We start from the raw sequence: 8256 nt of genomic DNA, 5'->3' as shown, positions 1-8256 counted from the left end.
GATTAAATTTTAGTGGTGATCTGGAACCGGATCACGATGCTAACATGTTAGCATTTCTATGGCATTTTCAATGTTAAAAGTTAGCATTAAGCAGTTGCAGCTGCCATCACGCTCGGGTGCATTCGTTTTCAAATTGTAATATTTCTTAAATTTATCTTTGTTTATATATTAATAATCTAATGATTACTGTATACAGTTTTAGAGAAAGAGACAAAAAGAAATAGATCACTGTGCCAAGGAGGGAATCTCTTTAGGGTCAATGACCCTAATTGTTATGTACAATTTTAGAGAAAGAGACAAAAATAAATAGATCACTATGCCAAGGAGGGAATCTCTTTAGGGTCAGTGACTCTATGGCCTTGTTTAGAGAAGTGTTTCATAAATGTTAAAAAATTCATATATTTGTAGTTTAGTTGAATAATAAATTGAATTTTGTCTCTTATTTGTTTTTGTCTTTTAGCACATGCAATATCAATATCAGTGCTCAGATGACAGTAGCTTCTGGGAAAGGTGCAAGTTGCAATAAACTGTGATGCCAAGCGCTAAGGATACATGCTATCCAGTCACAACAGATGAAACTTTTTTTACTACTGAGCAAACAACATTGTTAGACTTTTTTAGGTTCAATGATTCCACGATGTGTAGATGTTATGACGTCAGTGATCCCATGGCCTTGGTGGAGGTTTGCACTCTCTGAGTGCTTCTAGCTATTTTCTGTCACAGTTTGGCAGGTGAAAACACCTCTAATCACTTCTGGAATCACAGAGGACATTTGGAGTTTTTTCCTCTCTCTGTCTCACTCTCTCATGCACTGAGGTGGAGAACATATTTGGAACAGCCTAAAAGGTAATTATTTGTAATGTTTATATTGTAATAGGTTGGTAAAACAGTTGCATGTTGCATGTTCATTCCTTCTTTATAGGTACCTGTAAAAGTATGTTTATGATAGATTAACATGTTTTTATAATGGATCAGATGAGCTCCTCGCTCCTGTGTGCGCACTGACGCAATGACTCACACTCAAGACCACAAGACCACCACATGAACACAAAATTAAAAGTTGGATCAAGTTTGGTAAAACAGCATATCCATTCCTTCTTTATAAGCAGCTGTAAAAGTATGCTTATGATAGATTTAACATCTTGTTATAATGGATCAGATGAGGATGCGTCAGCACTCTGCCTGCTGACGAAATGACTTGCGCTCAAGACGAGCATTTACGCAGAACACCAACTCGCAAAAGAGCTATTTTGCAGACATTAACGGACAAACACAAAATTAAAAGTTGGATCATGGTATCAAAATGACTGTAAGCTGTGGAAGAAATAAAGCCAGCGAGAAGAAGCGCAGAGGTGACTGTCCAGGAACCCATGGTTCCCGTCTAGCTGGTCTGTGGATGTGTTTTGTGTTGTGGGTTTTTTTTTTTGATCCACACAGTTGCAGGTGTATATAATTAAAGTGGCCACCTCTTTGTGGTGTCTTTTTTTTTTTTTTTTGGTCACAGAGAGCTGGGTGAACATGCAGAACTGCTGCATTGAATGACTCTGAAACACAAGTGAACAGCGGCCTGGCACATGGCGCACACCGGCCGGACTGTACAGAAACATTTTTTTTGGACTATGTTTAAAAAATGTGACAGCACCTTGAATGGACGCTGTGAATTGAAAACCCACACTTTGGGCTGAAGGTTTGGACCAAATCCATGCCTCAATGTGCACCAACGTCGCGTTACATGGCACTACATGGATCATATGTGGCTTGACGTGGATCATATACGGCGACACAAGCCATCCGAGGCTGGACGGGGCTCAAATGACAGGTCGGTCGTGGCTCACTGATACCTGGCATATGTGAGGCACATAGAGGCGCCTTAGTAGCAGATACATGATGGCTTAAAACGTGGATCATTCTTCAAAAAATCACTGACACACCCATGGATGGCTCATTATTCATGGCTTATTAATCGGTGGGCCAAAAATAGAAACCGAATGATCCGCACAACCACAGTGCTCTGATACAAAAAAAGGCTTTATTTAACATAACGTTTTGGGCAACTTGCCCTTCGTCAGACTAAAGGGCAGGCACAAAGTGCAAAATTTTCATCATTGGAGCACGAAATCCTTCTAATTCATTCCGTGATGGCTGTACGTAATTAAAAGTGCAGGGCGGGGGGGGGGGGGGGGGGTAGGGTTAGGGGGAGGAGTAGGGTTAGTAATAGTGAGTTTAAAAAAAAAACCCATCATGAAAATTTGAATCATTTCGTGGCGGGAGGACGAAAAAAAACGTGAGACTGGGCTGAAATATTACATGAAAATTCAGTAAGGTATATCTGTTATATTCAATTCTAAGGTGGACTATGCCAGTATACAAAGGTATATCTAAATATCTAAAAAGGAAGAGTAAAATAGGAGAGTAGAAAAGAGTAGAGTAGAGCTACTTAGGTGCCTGGTCTTGAGAACATGGATAATTTGTATGCATGTGTCAGATTTATGATGGATGCAGATAAAGGTTCAGATCGTGTGGAATAACATGAGTATTTGTAGAGATGATCTTTATTCAGTCACTGTTCTGTGATAAACAGGGACAGAAACACAAATTATTGAACAGCAGATCATTGGCCTCTGCAAACATCTGGGGCCCGTTGCACAAAAAAAATAACTCATTGGATGAACTCAATTCAATTATGTGCAGGATTTCCATCTAATAAATATATGTAGCCCCAACTTAATTAAGATAATTTAATTTAGTTGGGACTACATATATTTATTTGAAGGAAAGCCATTACAATGAGTCAGTGTGTTGAGTGTAGGATTAAGTTCAGGATATCGTAGTTATCCTGATCCGGCTGCACGAAAGCAGGATACTGGAAAGTGGGATATATAATGACAGAAGTCACCATGGACATTTATTCTGTGACGCTAGCCCGCTCCAGACCAGGCTAAGTTCCAGGATCTTTTTAATCTCATACCTTATCATGTTAACATGTTTAGCCGCATGTTCTCCTTGAATTGCTGGCTGTCTGAGTGGTGTCCAAAAAATGAGGTGGGCTTCATAGATAATTGGCAAAGCTTCTGGGGAAAACCTGGTCTTGTTAGGAGAGACGGCATCCATCCCACTTTGGATGGAGCAGCTCTCATTTCTAGAAATCTGGCCAATTTTCTTAAATCCTCCAAACCGTGACTATCCAGGGTTGGGACCAGGAAGCAGAGTTGTAGTCTTACACACCTCTCTGCAGCTTCTCTCCCCCTGCCATCCCCTCATTACCCCATCCCCGTAGACCACCAATAACCAGTAAAAATCTATTTAAGCATAAAAATTCAAAAAGAAAAAATAATATAGCACCTTCAACTGCACCACAGACTAAAACAGTTAAATGCGGTCTATCAAACATTAGGTCTCTCTCTTCTAAGTCCCTGTTAGTAAATGATATAATAATTGATCAACATATTGATTTATTCTGCCTTACAGAAACCTGGTTACAGCAGGATGAATATGTTAGTTTAAATGAGTCAACACCCCCGAGTCACACTAACTGCCAGAACACTCGTAACACGGGTCGAGGCGGAGGATTAGCAGCAATCTTCCATTCCAGCTTATTAATTAATCAAAAACCCAGACAGAGCTTTAATTAATTTGAAAACTTGACTCTTAGTCTTGTCCATCCAAATTGGAAGTCCCAAAAACCAGTTTTATTTGTTATTATCTATCGTCCACCTGGTCGTTACTGTGAGTTTCTCTGTGAATTTTCAGACCTTTTGTCTGACTTAGTGCTTAGCTCAGATAAGATAATTATAGTGGGCGATTTTAACATCCACACAGATGCTGAGAATGACAGCCTCAACACTGCATTTAATCTATTATTAGACTCAATTGGCTTTGCTCAAAATGTAAATGAGTCCACCCACCACGTTAATCATATCTTAGATCTTGTTCTGACTTATGGTATGGAAATTGAAGACTTAACAGTATTCCCTGAAAACTCCCTTCTGTCTGATCATTTCTTAATAACATTTACATTTACTCTGATGGACTACCCAGCAGTGGGGAATAAGTTTCATTACACTAGAAGTCTTTCAGAAAGCGCTGTAACTAGGTTTAAGGATATGATTCCTTCTTTATGTTCTCTAATGCCATATACCAACACAGTGCAGAGTAGCTACCTAAACTCTGTAAGTGAGATAGAGTATCTCGTCAATAGTTTTACATCCTCATTGAAGACAACTTTGGATGTTGTAGCTCCTCTGAAAAAGAGAGCTTTAAATCAGAAGTGCCTGACTCCGTGGTATAACTCACAAACTCGCAGCTTAAAGCAGATAACCAGTAAGTTGGAGAGGAAATCGCGTCTCACTAATTTAGAAGATCTTCACTTAGCCTGGAAAAAGAGTCTGTTGCTTTATAATAAAAAAAAAGCCCTCCGTAAAGCTAGGACATCTTTCTACTCATCACTAATTGAAGAAAATAAGAACAACCCCAGGTTTCTTTTCAGCACTGTAGCCAGGCTGACAAAGAGTCAGAGCTCTATTGAGCCGAGTATTCCTTTAACTTTACTAGTAATGACTTCATGACTTTCTTTGCTAATAAAATTTAACTATTAGAGAAAAAATTACTCATAACCATCCCAAAGACGTATCATTATCTTTGGCTGCTTTCAGTGATGCTGGTATTTGGTTAGACTCTTTCTCTCCAATTGTTCTGTCTGAGTTATTTTCATTAGTTACTTCCTCCAAACCATCAACATATCTATTAGACCCCTGCTCAAGGAAGCCCTACCATTAATTAATGCTTCGATCTTAAATATGATCAATCTATCTTTATTAGTTGGCTATGTACCACAGGCTTTTAAGGTGGCAGTAATTAAACTATTACTTAAAAAGCCATCACTTGACCCAGCTATCTTAGCTAATTATAGGCCAATCTCCTACTTTCCTTTTCTCTCAAAAATTCTTGAAAGGGTAGTTGTAAAACAGCTAACTGATCATCTGCAGAGGAATGGTCTATTTGAAGAGTTTCAGTCAGGTTTTAGAATTCATCATAGTACAGAAACAGCATTAGTGAAGGTTACAAATGATCTTCTTATGGCCTCAGACAGTGGACTCATCTCTGTGCTTGTTCTGTTAGACTTCAGTGCTGCTTTTGATACTGTTGACCAATAAGCGATGTGAGCATCACATCTGCACATGTGTGGGTCAAATGGGGGCAAAAATTCCACCTCCCAAACTCACACCGCTCCCATTGAATTTCATATACAGTAGCATTAGTGGACTGTAAAAGTTAAGGCTTTTACAGGAATTGTTTCAAAGGTTTTAAGCCTTAAGCGACACATACAATAATGATAGGGGCGCATTGTGCTGTTTTCAAATGCTCGAACGGAATTTATAGGCTTGAAAGTTGGCTGAAAACACATGACTGCAAAGCTCCGCCGAGTCCACCCAAAGACGGAAAGAAGAAGAAAAGAAACAAACCAAAAAAAAGAAACAAAACAAAAAACAACAAAAAAGAAAGATCCAAACGGACGTAAAAGATGGACTAAAATTGCTGTTTTCGTGCATTGGCTTATGACTGTAATGTCGCGCCATGAATGACGTGGCGCGTAATATTGTAATATTGTAATATTGTATTGTAATGTTCTATAAAACAAACTGCATGCATGCACATATCATTGTATGTCTGTCAACTTATCAAAACAAACGTGACACCAAAGAGGTTATATGTGAGACTCACCGTCATCGTCGTTATTATGAAGCCGGTGGAGTAGTGACTTCTCATCCCTGCTTAGCAAATATTCTGCAATATCCACAATTTCAGTCTCTGTACTTCGTCTAACCATCCGTCTTTAAGAAACACTATAAGAAATCAGGAAAAAAAAATTGTGGCAGTCAGTAACGGTTACTTTTTTAGACCAAGCAGAGGGAAAAAAATATGGACTCATTCAATTCTGGGGAATAAATTATGGAATCACCCTGTAAATTTTCATCCCCAAAACTAACACCTGCATCAAATCAGATCTGCTCGTTAGTCTGCATCTAAAAAGGAGTGATCACACCTTGGAGAGCTGTTGCACCAAGTGGACTGACATGAATCATGGCTCCAACACGAGAAATGTCAATTGAAACAAAACAGAGGATTATCAAACTCTTAAAAGAGGGTAAACCATCACATAATGTTGCAAAAGATGTTGGTTGTTCACAGTCAGTTGTGTCTAAACTCTGGACCAAATACAAACAACATGGGAAGGTTGTTAAAGGCAAACATACTGGTAGACCAAGGAAGACATCAAAGCGTCAATACAGAAAACTTAAAGCAATATGTATCAAAACTCGAAAATGCACAACAAAACAAATGAGGAACGAATGGGAGGAAACTGGAGTCAATGTCTGTGACCGAACTGTAAGAAACCGCCTAAAGGAAATGGGATTTACATACAGAAAAGCTAAACGAAAGCCATCATTAACACCTAAACAGAAAAAAATATTACAATGGGCTAAGGAAAAGCAATCGTGGACTATGGATGACTGGATGAAAGTCATATTCAGTGATGAATCTCGAATCTGCATTGGGCAAGGTGATGATGCTGGAACTTTTGTTTGTTGCAGTTCCAATGAGATTTATAAAAAATGACTGCCTAAAGAGAACATGTAAATTTCCACAGTCATTGATGATATGGGGCCGCATGTCAGGTAAAGGCAGTGGGAGTCATTACATCATCAATAAATGCACAAGTTTACGTTGATATTTTGGACACTTTTCTTATCCCAACAATTGAAAGGATGTTTGGGGATGATGAAATCATTTTTCAAGATGATAATGCATCTTGCCATAGAGCAAAAACTGTGAAAACATTCCTTGCAAAAATACACATAGGGTCAATGTCATGGCCTGCAAATAGTCCGGATCTTAATCCAATTGAAAATCTTTGGTGGAAGTTGAAGAAAATGGTCCATGACAAGGCTTCAACCTGCAAAGCTGATCTGGCAACAGCAATCAGAGAAAGTTGGAGCCAGATTGATGAAGAGTACTGTTTGTCACTCATTAAGTCCATGCCTCAGAGACTGCAAGCTGTTATAAAAGCCAGAGGTGGTGCAACAGAATACTAGTGATGTGTTGGAGCGTTCTTTTGTTTTTTCATGATTCCATAATTTTTTCCTCAGAATTGAGTGATTCCATATTTTTTTCCCTCTGCTTGGTCTAAAAAAGTAACTGTTACTGACTGCCACAATTTTTTTTCCTGATTTCTTATAGTGTTTCTTAAAGCCAGAAAGTTGCCATTTGAAATGACTTTAGTTTTGTGTCATGTCTGTGATCAGCTTTTTTTTCTACAAAATTAAACAACTGAATGAACATCCTCCGAGGCCGGTGATTCCATAATTTTTGCCAGGGGTATCAACAAGCATGGGTCTTTTTCGACAGCAGCGCGCTCTTCCTCCTTTGTCAGCACTAACGGTAGTTTCTGTACAGATGCCAGCACACACAAGCACAACCAGCTCTTCTTTCCATTTCTGTCACTGCCGTACGTAGTCCTGGTTGTAACAGGCAATCCATGGAGCTTACAAAAACGCTTTAAATCGTCAACTTTTCAGCGGTTGAAATGATCCAAATCACAGCACTCCTCGCTGCTTTCCGCCGTCATAGCTTGTGGGTTAGTAGCCGAAAAATTTAGCCTACCCATAATTCCTCAGCGCGGCCTGAGATGCGCACTTCACTTATTATTCCCCCAAGTTTGGTTCAAATTGCCCCAAACAGTTATTTATTCAAACACCGACGGACACACAAAACTGAAAATAATACCTCCATGTGCTCCTCCAGTACACAGCTGTAATGGCTCCTATCACTTTGTAAGTCATCAAAATATAATGAGGATAAAGGGAGGGAAATTTGATTAAGTTTGATGCACCAAGAGCTCATGTTTTCACCAGTCTGTTTGTTTATTTGCTTGTTTTTTGTTTGTTTGTCTTGCATATGTAATATTCTGCCACCTGCTGGACATGTCTGGACTTGTTACAGGGAATAACCTTGTCATCCCATGTATGTACGTCTGTCTATATGGATTTGAATCACGTGTGATTGCATCAGCCAAGCTTGAACCTTCATGCACATGCGTGAGTTTTTTCACGCCTGTCGGTTGCGTCATTCGCCTGTGGGCAGGCTTTGAGTGAGCACTGGTCCAGCCCCCTCGTCGGATTTTTATTGTCAGGGAAATGGCTGAGCGACTGCCGCTTTGCTCCCTGAAAATGTTTTCAGAAACTGTGTGAGACAGCC

Source organism: Thalassophryne amazonica, chromosome 5 (assembly GCF_902500255.1).
Source record: "Thalassophryne amazonica chromosome 5, fThaAma1.1, whole genome shotgun sequence".
Classification (NCBI taxonomy): Eukaryota; Metazoa; Chordata; class Actinopteri; order Batrachoidiformes; family Batrachoididae; genus Thalassophryne; species Thalassophryne amazonica.
This window is presented reverse-complemented; position numbering follows the sequence as displayed.